The 12,335-nt window shown below is 42.4% G+C and overlaps 1 long non-coding RNA gene across 1 annotated transcript; it reads right to left on the reverse strand.

Annotated features, from left to right (window-relative positions):
- Nucleotides 1–5,330: 5,330 nt before the first annotated feature.
- Nucleotides 5,331–8,816, reverse strand: LOC104160688. Its single transcript, XR_696441.1, has 2 exons — nucleotides 8,718–8,816; nucleotides 5,331–5,655 (listed from the first exon to the last, which is right to left on the reverse strand). It is a non-coding gene; the product is annotated as an uncharacterized LOC104160688 (long non-coding RNA).
- Nucleotides 8,817–12,335: the final 3,519 nt, after the last annotated feature.

Below are 12,335 nucleotides of genomic sequence, written 5' to 3' on the forward strand. Positions count from 1 at the left end.
CGGGGCCAGGGGCCGAGGCTGACTCACTCGCAGCTCCTGATGCCATTCCTCATCTCTGGCAGGATATGGAAAATGTGTCAAGCCTGGCACACAACAGTAAACATATTCCTTTGGGCTGGCTTTGGTGCTTTTTATCGGTTTTAGTTCGGGCAGTTTGCAAACGATGCTCTTAAGACAGAAGATCAACAAACCCGCTGGTGCGGCTCCTCAGTAAATTTGCAAAGATGACTTCAGCGTGCTGTGTTGAATAACAAAACTCTTTTTTTTGTACAACGCCACAGTATCAGGCCAGTGCTCTGAACGGAGGTTACCTTTATGATTCACGGCATGAATGAGCACTTAGTGGGCGCATACAAGAGCGCCGTACGAGTCAGGAAACGGCTCTTTCAGGGCTCCTCACAAAAGGAAGTGAGTCCGAGGCTTGCTGAATCTGCAGAGAGGATGTTCGTGAACTTAATCTAGGGCAGGGGATGGGGGGAAGGGAAGAATCCCTTTTCTTTCACTGTGGATCGACACCCGAACTCCGCGTGTTTCTGTACACAGTTTTTAACAACAAAAAAAGAAAGTAAAGGGGCTAAGACCGTGGTGGTGAGGGCTTGCTCCACAGCTGCCTGCCTACGACCCTTCACTGCTGCGTGCATCCAGCCACGAAGGCTCTTCAGCATCCCCCCGCCCCGTCGCTGGGGAAGGGAGAGCTTCGAACGTCCCCGAGGTGAAGCCGTGGGCTGGCGCGGAGGGAGCATCACCGCCCACGGCTGCTCGGGGCCTCCGTCCGTCCTCCTCCACCTCGCGGGCCGGCTGCCTGCACTGCAGGGCACAGCGGGCTCTCAGGGCGCCTCAGCGCTCCCGGCCAAGCGCTGGATGGGGCCCACTTCCCATTCAAAGAAACAGACCGTTTGTTCAAAGGCACGGGTGCTGTGCCCTGGAGTTGAGCGAAGGTACTTCAGGACAACACTGGTCGGAGGATTCTGATGCAGCTGGACACAGAACTGCAGATTTTGAAAGATTTCGGTACAGGAGGTGGTATGGTCCTGTGGCCTCCACACCGCAACGGCCAAAGGAGGAAGAAATTAGGTTCTCCTCTTGAGGTTACTCTTTTATCCAGGCACACGGTTGCTGAACTTGCCACTACCTTAAAACACACGCTGAACGAGACCCTGCAGCAAGACGGGGCGCTTGCCCGCAGCCCTCCAGCCATCGCCATTGTCCTGCCTCGGGCAGGAGGATGAGGATGGACAAACCCCAGTGGGTGAAGGGCTGCAGCAGCAGCCACCTGCGGAACACAGCACCCACTCACTCTGCCAAAAAGCGCGTACCGAGTGACCCATCTTGTGACTTCAAGGGGCTGTCGGTATTGCTGAACAAGATCCGGGCACTCAGACTACACACAAAGCGCAGCCTTTATAGCTCTAGTCTCTATCAAATTAAATTCTTGAGTCTTGCGCAGGCTTATATTCACACTATAAACAAAAAGAGAATTTCCCTGACCAAGTTGTCCCATTGCCCCCACTGCTGCTTTCAGACTCTGGGATGGCGAGTGCGAGCACAGCTCAGGCTGCTGCACGGCTACTCCCGGGCACACAGGAGCGAGTCACCTGGGATCGATCTTCCTCTCTCCAGCAGATCCCACAAAGCTTACCCATAGCAATACCAGTAGCTTACCCATAGCAATACCACGCCTCCGTAACTGCGGCTGGTGATGGAGCATCACATCCAGCTTACCTGCCACAGCTGGACACGGCCCCTGTGACTGACTGGCTTTGCGGGTTAGTTGGTAGATTTAGACCTTTAAATGCACCCAAAACCCAAAAAAGGTGAGGAGGAGTCACAAGAGCCTGAAAGCTTAGTCTGGTGCAGGCACTGTAGCTCCATTTTCCACAGAGAGGTATTTTTAGAGGAAGAAGACTGGTAACCAGCTGTGAGACACCCTGAGCCCACCTTTGATTTCTCCAGCTTTCAACACCAATGCAACGGCTACCAGTAACACCAGCTTGAAAATGTGGCCATGAGAGCAGCATTCTGGAATCCACGAACTTCAAGACAAGATGAATGCCCAGATCAGACTTTGGTCTTTAACCAGAGATGGCCAGTAAAGAACTTCACTGACATGAAACAGGAGAAAACACCACAATTGCATCAATATACTGATGTTGCTTCCAGACAGACCTTGAGACAGCTGTCAGCTCCAGTCAACTTAAGAACCACACACAGTCAAAACAGCAGAATCACCTAATGGCCCAGACTTCAGAGGACAGGGGATTGTTACACAATTAGAAACATCTTTTTTTTCTGCTAAAACAACAACATCTTTGTAGTTAAGATGATGTTATCACAGGTTTTCCTTGTAAACAAGAAGTTTCTGTACCTGTCTAAAACACTGCGCAGTGGGGTTGACCCAGCCAGCTGCCAGGTGCAACAGCCGACCCTGCTCCGAGATGCCACGTCCAGGAAGGTCCCGGGGGAAGGTACGCAGAACGCCCCAGCAGGCCCAGAGAGACAAAATGCTTTGTCAATAGCAGTCTATTATGATAAAACCGGCTTTACAAGGAGCTTGGGATTTATGGGAAGGTACAGAAATAACCTTTACAAAACAAGAAAAGGGAAAAAGAAACGCATGCAGCAGGAGCTCGTATCTGTTCTGGAGAAAACGTGCTCACACTGAGATTGTTCTGCCGGGGCTAACAAGCAGAGCAGCAGCAAGTCCCTTCACCTCCCAGGGCGTTCTTCTCTCTAGGTCTAAAATACAATTCCCTCCGTATCAATCTTGCTCTTTATTGCACTGCAGTTACAGCTCTCTCTGAAGGTGACAGACGCAACGATGAACGCTCTAAAACACTTCAGTTACAACCTCTGCTAACAAGTCTGCGTCTGGGGCCTTCTGCAGTTAGAGCACTGAGTCTAAAGCAGATCTTTGCAACGAACACCTGCGGCAGAACACTGTGTTTTTATTCAAGGCTGCAAGATTGTGCATATTTACCTTGGCTAACAGGATTATTCCAGGTTGGTGATGCTCTCTCCAGCAAAAGGAGATGCTACGCTGTCCACTCTTGCTCAGACAACTAACACACTACATACAGGAATCGTCATCCCAGCGTTGAGGGATGCATAGGCCAACCTGATGATCTCCAGTTCTACAATTTCCACGTGCTGCAGAGATTAAGGATGGTGTTTTTAAGAGAGAGCACTGCAACCTGGCCCCAACGCACCTGCTAACGGCCACTACGGCCGAGGATGCCGGGATGAGAATGCCGTTTCCTCAGTTGCCCAGGCTCCAGTTACCAAGCCAAAAGGTTTCAAGTGGAAGGATGACTAAACTGTTGATGTGAAACCTGGATGGGGAACACACCGTTATCAGCGTATATTGTAATACCCACTAGCAAAGTCTGGCAAAAGATAACACATGCATGGACAAATCGGTTCCATGCATCTGTGTATGTGTACATACGTACATATGCATATGAACAGTGGTCAGCTGCTCTCCTCTTCCTCATTAGGCAAGGCTGTGCCAAGCGAGTTGAATGTTTATGATCTCTTGCGCTCTCACCAGCATGAAGCTTTTTTTTTTAATTTCCTGTACTTGTAAAAAAACAGAAGACATAAGGAAAGGATTTCAGTTAAGGCTATCTTGCCCACATTTTGGAACCATCTCCTCGTCATGTGCGTATGCAGGTGCTCGAAGGCCGTCATTTCCTGCTAGATAAAGCAGCAGCGTAAGTACGCAGTAGGAAGATGTGATCAAGTAAAAAGCATCTAAGTCAAGCGATACTTACTTAGCCATTTAAACATACATATGTAAACAAATAAAGAGGAAAAGCTGTTGTGTTTGAATGAGGATTAGCTCCTGAAACAGACCGGGCACAACAGATGTCACTTTGCTCTCACAGGCAGTAAAAAGGAACAGAACAGTGAACAACTGCATCAAAAAGAAGAATGAGGAAAGCACGTCTTGGTGGAGCCTAGGGGTGAAAACACCTGAATCACCGAGTAATCAAGTTCTGAAATGCCAATGTGGCATATGTCAAATATTACTGAAAAAAATATACAGGCATTAATGCTGTATTCTTAACTCAACGGTAATCATTTTCTCTAGGATAAGAGAATGCGTAAGTGAAGGACTGTCTTTAAGGGAAGAAACAAATCTATGCTGGTATTGCAAGAGTGGTGTTAACACAGCAGTTATGGCTACGACCGATATTTCCCAAGTTGCCTTTCCACTATTGACAAAACCTCTACTTTGATCCTCCCAAGCCTGACTGAACTATGTTGGTGAATTTGAAGTAGAAAACAAAACCACACCCCCCCACCAAAACCCCACGCAAGAACTCTGCTCCCTTTGCTAAATCAGCATCCATCTTTACGAGCCTAGAACAGTCATAAAAACATGCACTGAACATGTTGGGAGACATTGTTTTTCTGCCTGAGGCAACCACATGCCTTATGCCTGTATAAAAAAAAAAAAAGAGTTGGCCTGTTTTATAATGCCCACACAGACTGGTATTCACATTGCCAAGGTCTGTTTGTTTTTCTCTAAAAGTTTGTGGAATACACTCATCTGGAATACCTAACCAAGTAATAACAAAGATGTTTAAAAGCATTTTGAATCCAATTTACTTTGTATTTTCTTCCCTGTTCTTTTTAGAAAGTTAATGTATCGTACAAGCATACATTTAATTCCAGCTTTCCCCCATTCCTCATATCCACTGATTAATTTAGGAACATTTAAGGCACACCAACACAGCTTTAAAGGCCCTGAGCTACTTGGATTACAGTAACTTGTGAAGCATCATGCCCCAAAAGAGAGACTCATGGAAATGGCAGTAAATGATGAAAGGGTTTTATTGTGCAAAGATTTCAAAATGCTGGAAATCCTTTTGTATTTCCCTTCGCTCCACTTCTTCCTCCCCTCCCCTGGCTGGGAATAAGGAAACAGCCACGTTATTCTATAGCTGGTTCCCACCGCTGTAATGTTCTGGTTCCCATTGAGCTGTGCATTCAAGCAAAAACAAGAACAAACATTAACAGCTCCATTCCCATCCATCTACTAGACAGGAACTCACAGACGCTTCATTATATACCTCCTGCTGGCACTGATGAGGCAGAAGATTTGTATAGAAAGGAGGGGGAGACTCAGACAAAACACCAGAGTCATTGTAATTGTTCTCATTCGTAATTCTATTAGCTAATGTCAGCCAAAACATCATGCTACTTTCAGCTTTTCCTCACTGTTAAAAAATACAGGCATCGTCAACAGCATCTCGAGAACCTTTCACAGGCTGTGCAGATCTCACATACATGAGTTTAAAGACAGGAGGAAGGAAAAAACAGGACCATTTTGTGTAACTGGAATTTTATTTTATATATAAATAATAACAAGAGACTAAGGAATTTTGAGACTTGCTACTTGCAGTGCTGATCTGGCAATGGGACAAGCATGGGCAGACTTGAGTCCCACTGCAGAACTGAGGACAAGGTCTCAAGACTGACCCAAAACACATAGTGTCCTTTCACAGACTCCGTACCAGAAGCCCAAGCAGCACACCGTCAGTCTTTCCTGAGGCTGAAGGCAGGTTAGTCACGTTCAAAATCAAAATGGATTCAGATGGTTTTCCTCTTTTTCCTGGGAAATTGTTGCTCATATCTGTATTTTTTATTCACCTATAGCCAAAGAAAGCAGACAGAGGACAAGGGGAAGAGGGAAGGATGGAGAAAGCAGAATTAAATATCAGAGGCCTTTTCTTTCCATTGTCAAAGTGCAATTAAAACTTTTTTCCTCTCACGTGGCAAGTTGATCAAAATCTATTTGAGGAACATTCTCAATACCAACCTACTTCTAGTAAAGATATTTAACTCTTCATATTACTGGCATCAGAACACTAATGATTATGTCTGCTCTATAGACTTCGATTCCTATAGTTGAACTGTACGAAAATATAAAAGAAAGAACACTTCACAGCAACAACACACCAACTGGAATCTTGTGTAATAAGCCAACCTTCTCAAAAAGAATTCTTTTTAATTCCCATCAAGTGCATTTTTTCCTAATCTCACTTACTCTGGTGTAAGGCCAGGGTAATTTAACTCAAAGAAATGGAATTACATAAATACAGAACTTGAACAGAGTGAAAATTAGATACGCTATCTTCATGGGAAAAACACAAAGCCATGTCACTTCCGTGCAGCATTTCAGCACAACAGCTGGATAAAATTAAAGCTTGCTTCTCCCACGATGGCATGTGGTTTGAGCTGTAGTTTGCATTCAGTTATTGATGACCAACATACTATAGAGGAGGTGCAATGCTGCTGTTTTTTTGGAATGGAGAAATATGTTACTGTCTCCAAAGTGGTTTTGTCCCTGGCTGACCATTCACAATTCAGAGACCCACTGCTGTGGCAAATCGCTGAGAAAAATGAGATTGTCTTTATTTTAGTAACTACATTCAACTAGGAATATCGCCAACAGTTGGAAAACACAGCGAGACGTTCAGGACTGATCTCATTCAGAATAAACAAATACATCTTTTCAAAGATCACAGCAGCATTATTCTCCAAGCTTTGGGATCACCCAAATCCAACAAAACATCTGGACCTGGGTATGGAGTTAAATAACTGGATTTGGTTTCAAGCAGAAGTAACAAATCCCCACCCCTGCAAAACAGCCGAAAGTTGATACTGATTTGAACTTTCACCATCTGCTTGCTCTAGGTCAGAAATCTGGCAGTTCCAGTTATGCATCTCCTCCAGAACCAACACGTGGCAAAGCAAGCAGATTTCAAAACCAGCAGCACCCAGGTACTTTAAGCACTGAGCAATTATCTTCACTCTTCAAAAAAAAAAGAACATCTGCAACAGCAGCTGTTAGTGAGGTTTTCCTCAAAACTTACTTATATAGCATGGGTATATTTATGATTAAAATCCTGAAGACAAAGGGTCTGGATACCAACTTCAGTATAAGTCTTCCTGACAGCTTTTGTTCCTTCCCTTCCACCACCCCTGCCCCCCAAAAGAAAATGTGCCTTAAGCAAAAAGCACTAGTCTTTCAAAAAGTGAATAAAGACCTAACAGAAATTATATTCTCATAGTAAAAAATGCTAAAGGAAAATAAAAGCTATTTACGGATTTCTGTTTGTAATGAACCGTGATATTTGTACAGCGTCCCACATACCTAAACAAAAGTTCAATTTTCCTGGCTTTTTATCATTTAGTAGCTCTGTCCCAGTTCACAATAAGCACAGTATTTTAGTGAATTTTAGAGAAGCTTTTCTTCCTCTTGGTTCTCCTGGGTATCTTTACTCAAAGAAAAAAAAAAACGAAACCAAAAAACCAAAAAAAACCCAAACCTGTCCTTCCTTTTTTTTTTTTAATTTTTATTTTACATGGCTATTTTATAAAATACTTGGAAAATATAAAGTCTTTAAGAATATACATTCATATGTTTGAAGGAAAAACTAATGTATGAGTAAATCAGCCAGTCAACACACCTTTTTGCCCTTGTGAGAATTAGCTATAGCAATTAAAAATACGTTAAGAGAAACACATCAGAAACTAGTTTTGCTTTTAAAGCTGACCGTGTAACAGTGGAACATGGTTGCTCAGCAGATGTGTGCATTCCATCACACGTTCGAACATTTGTGACTGGCGACAATGCATGGAAGAAAAAAATTAGTGCAGTTTTCTAAATCCAGACTCTATTTACACAGTTGGCAGTTAGGAAAATAAAGGATTTTTCCTGTAAATGGAACACTGCATACAAAAATAATGAGGAGTCCCTACAATGCTAGGATCACTTTCTGATGAAAAATATGTCTTTAACATAATGTGAAAATAATACAAGGCAGAGACAAGCAACTAGAAAATATGTTCAGAAAAGACATCCTTTATCAACTGCTAACAGAGCAGACATTATCTGATATTTTGTACTAAATGATGTCCAGTTGCAGTATCATTAGTAATAATAAGCCTCAAATACACAGCAGTTTTCATCCTGTGAAACAGAACCATCTTAAAAAAGCCAAGAGGGTGTTTTTGTTTTGCTTTTCTAGAAACTGTGACAACCACAGGAGTTGCTCCAGTTTAGAAAGCAGCACAGTGGCCAAGTCAGAAACAGAACTGGTGTCTCAACTCGAGTTTCTGGCTCGGAGAACTGGGAAACGCTGCCTCCATTTCCTCCATCATTCGTTCCCAACTGATGAAGCACGTCTCGTTAGGGAGGTGCATCAACATGAAAGGCCAGGCACATCGGGGACTGTTACAGGGTGTAAGACAACGCTGTACCCTGGCACTGACAGCTTTAGAGAAAACGTATTCGCAGGAAAGAGGTTTCTTTCCCCTCCTTCATACCTGCACAGGTGTGACAAAGGTGCAAAGGGGGTTTTGGTACGGGAGGCAGAAATGGGAAGGGAAGAAGGGAAAAAAAACCCACAACAAAAAAACCCCAATCAACAATACATTAACAAGGCCTTGCTAAATTAACTCAGAACCCTTGGAGGAGACATATATTTACTTGCCATGCTCTAAAGATGAAGAATTTAGATTGGTTAACTTAAATGGTGTTAGGGAGCATGTATATTCTTGACAAATGTTAGGACAAATAAAATTATTACCTGTCTTCGCCTCTTTCTTCATCAATATGAAGAAGATAACTACCAGTCAAACTTGCAAATGTTCAGCTTCTCCAGGTTATTTTGCAGCTGTAGCCACATACTACTATCAGTCTTTACCTGTTTGATGCCAAGTGATCTGGTGTTCTACTTCTGGGCTCGCTCTTCATTTGAAGCAGCATGGATTTCCACGGGCTTGTTACCATCTGCATCACCCTTCAGGAGGGAAAAATATGCACAAAATTTCAACTGAGGCAATCCATGATTAATGTTTTTGCCGGAACAGAAACCCTCTTCAAAAGCTGAAACAAAAACTTCTTGCAAAATCCAGTGGCTGATGAGACTAATTCAGTATAATATACTCAAATATGACCTTCTCCCAAACGGTTTCTGGATTTTAGTCTTCCTGTAGTTAGCTAAGCAATTAAAGGATTTGAAAGAACAAGTAGTTCTTTAATTGACTCACTTTGCCTGCACTAATAACGGAGGATGAATTCCCACAGAGCGCATTCTCCGTGTTCTGTGGGGATTTATACAATAGGTCTCTTTTAGTACATATCCTTTGAGAGAGCGTTCTCACACTTTCCCCAAAATAAATGATAGAAATCAAAGACTGAAGAGAGGCTTGTTAGAGCATCTGGTCTATCTATTTGCCAAGCACGCTATAACAAACAGGCATTGGATTATAGTCTTAAGCAGGTATCTGTAAAGAAACACTTAAAGGGCCACACACACGGCTAGGGGGCTGAAGCACACGATACACAAGGAGAGGCTAAGACACCTGCATCTGTTCAGCCTGAAGACCAGACAAAGGGGGAACCTGAATGCTATCCACAGCTCCTTAATGGCCACTGACATATTTGGAAGAGGCAAAGGACACAGGAGCATGGCAAATTTCTATTAGATGTAAGGGGCAAAAAGAAAAAAAAAAAAGAAGTATCACAGCACTGATCAAGCACTGGAGCAGGTTCTCCAGAGAACTTTTTGAATCTCCATCCTTGGAAATATTCAGCACTTGACTGCACAAGGCCTGAGCCACCGAATCTAACTTCAAAGTTGTCTCTGCTTTGAACAGGGGGTTGGATGAAATGATCAGAGGTCGCACCCAGCCTCAATTAAATTCTTAAATTCTACACCTGAAAATTAAATGGCATCTTCTTTTTATTCTAAGAAGGTATTTTTACCAATATGACTCACATGTGACAGAAAATGTAACAAAAGAAGTTGGAAAACACAAACGTTTCACAGGATGGGTCAAATTTACATTCCATCACAAATTAAAGACTGTGAAGGGTCTACAAGACCCTGCATATGCTGCACTGGAGATATGGACTCAATACATCAAGATTCAATTATGAAGATGATTCTTAAATGTCTTATTCAAAATATGCCTAGCAAGACCTTTAAAAGGTAATTCTTTCTTTCAAAACCCATTTTGTTTCAATCACTACCTTGGATATTTCATAGTATAGGAAATCACACCCGCAAAACACACCTATTTCAAAATAATGATCTACTCCATAATTTTCCTTGACAGGAAATTGTAAGTTATGACATTTTACTACAATTTATACAGAATAATCTGACTCACGATGCCTCATCTCAGGGATTACTCAATCCTGAACAAATGAACTAAAAATAAGTTGTTCACAAAGTTCTATGTTTTGCCACTCACTCGTTTTAACTTGTAAAAAGCAAATACCATCTAGGTAAGTTTTGGGGTTTTTTGTCCTGAAAGAGGGGAAAAAACCCAAAGCAACACACACAGACATACAGGAAAACAGGGGTCTTGCTCAGTTCCTTTGTTGCCGTGAGCTCAGTAGATCTCATCACAGGGCTTGTCTTCACCAGATCTACTAAGCCTGAATTATTTAATTCAAGCCAATCCCCTGCGAAACTCTCATTCCTCACACAAACTCATTTGCTGAATTAGCAATTAAGAAGTTCTTTTAACTCCATCCACTGCCCACTATGTAACCAGTGAGCCTGAGTGAGACTGATCAAGCAGTAATACGGGTAGCCAGAAAAAGACGTCCCTTGAGCTGGCACAGCAAATAAACACACCTAATTTTACCACAAAGTGTCAAAGTCCTCTAGTCACACTCAAAACTAGATCACAAGCAAGAAACGTGTTTAGATCAATGACCCAGAAGATAGACCTCCCCTGTGCCATGATGCCTTCTCATAATTAGAAGCAGGCACATATCCAAGACGGTCTTTCTACTTTCTGGCTCAACACCACCACTCCATAATATATCTAGGTGGCCAAAGAAGTTCACACGTTAGAGCTCTATCCCACAGCACAAGGGGAAATATTTTACATTTTTACGCTTCTGACAATTTCAACCAAAAGGTGTCTGATCAGAAATCTCTGTAACACATTCATTAGTAAAGGGTTCAATACATTGGGATTCCATGGGATTAAAAGAAAAAAATAATAATAATTTGAAATTGAAAATAATATTGGAACTAAAGGGACCATACATAATGCTTTTTGTAAGGTTTCAGTACGAGTGATTAAAAACCACTCCAGCTCAGCTTACAGTATCTAACAGAGATATACTGAGACAACAAACTTTTAAAAAAACAATGATTTCTCTGAAAATTTTTCTTCCACACAGAGAAAAGTGCCCAAAAGCAACCTAGCCTAATGTCAAAAAACCCAAATGTGTAGTGGCTTTCTTCTCACATGACAGCCTAGCCAGATGCAGAAATTAGTTTCTGTTGCTGCCTCCAAAAAAGCCTTGCAGATGGCCAGGCTCTTTTAGACTGGCACCTAACCTTCGAAATTGTAACTCCAAAGGTAGGTATACATCTCTCGTATGCTTATGGAAAACTCTTGAAAGGTAGAGCCTGGCCACCAGGAGAAAACAACAACAGCTGCAAAAGAAAAACAAAGGCTCATCCGGGCTCACAGATTAATATTTTACCTTTCCTTCTGTCCTCTTTTGTTGGCAATGTATTGCTCAGAATAAAGACAATGTCACTGGTTTACCTTATTCATCCTCCCCCAGTCAATCAATAACGTAGTCTCCTTCTTTTATCTTTAGTTAAGCTTGAACTTAACACTCTCAGAAATATGAAGCACTTTAAAAACCTTGCTCTAAGTTGCCCTTAAAAAGCCCAACTTTTTGCAGAGTAGATTCTGGCTTTCCCACCTCTAACACATTTAAATTCACCACTGCCCATACTAAGGATCCAACCCGAAAGAAGTAATAATTTTTACAAATTTTACTCTGCTGTTGTTCTTACTACCAAACAATAAAAGGAGAGTATATGGCAGGGAATAGTATTTTCTGTCAGAAGTAGATGTTTATCTTTTAGTTCAGAGGACCAAACTTTGGCATGTCTGTTCAGAAGCTACCAAAGACAAGCCTTACAAGCATTTGCTGGAGAAAGCAGCTCTCAGCTGCCCATGTTGTGTTTTGAGCATCCTTTAAAACACAACTTAAGGTTTGCTACAGTCACAACCTACAATGCTGACGGTAAAGCTCCCCAGTCAACACACTGACACCACAATTTCTGCCAGAGCTTTCAGGTGAAGAAAGTTCAGGTCCACAATTTCCTTGACGCTTGTTCTGAGCAAGCACAGGAAACCAGCACCCAAAGCTGAGCAGTCTTTGCACTTTGTCACTAGCTAGCACTTTAGAAAATACCCAGAGATAGCCATATAGATAGATTTTTAATATTTATAGATTTTCATGTGTGTAATAAATATGTATCTATAGGCTAAATATA

The sequence above is a fragment of the Cariama cristata genome, unplaced genomic scaffold (assembly GCF_000690535.1).
Source record: "Cariama cristata isolate BGI_N322 unplaced genomic scaffold, ASM69053v1 scaffold43464, whole genome shotgun sequence".
Classification (NCBI taxonomy): Eukaryota; Metazoa; Chordata; class Aves; order Cariamiformes; family Cariamidae; genus Cariama; species Cariama cristata.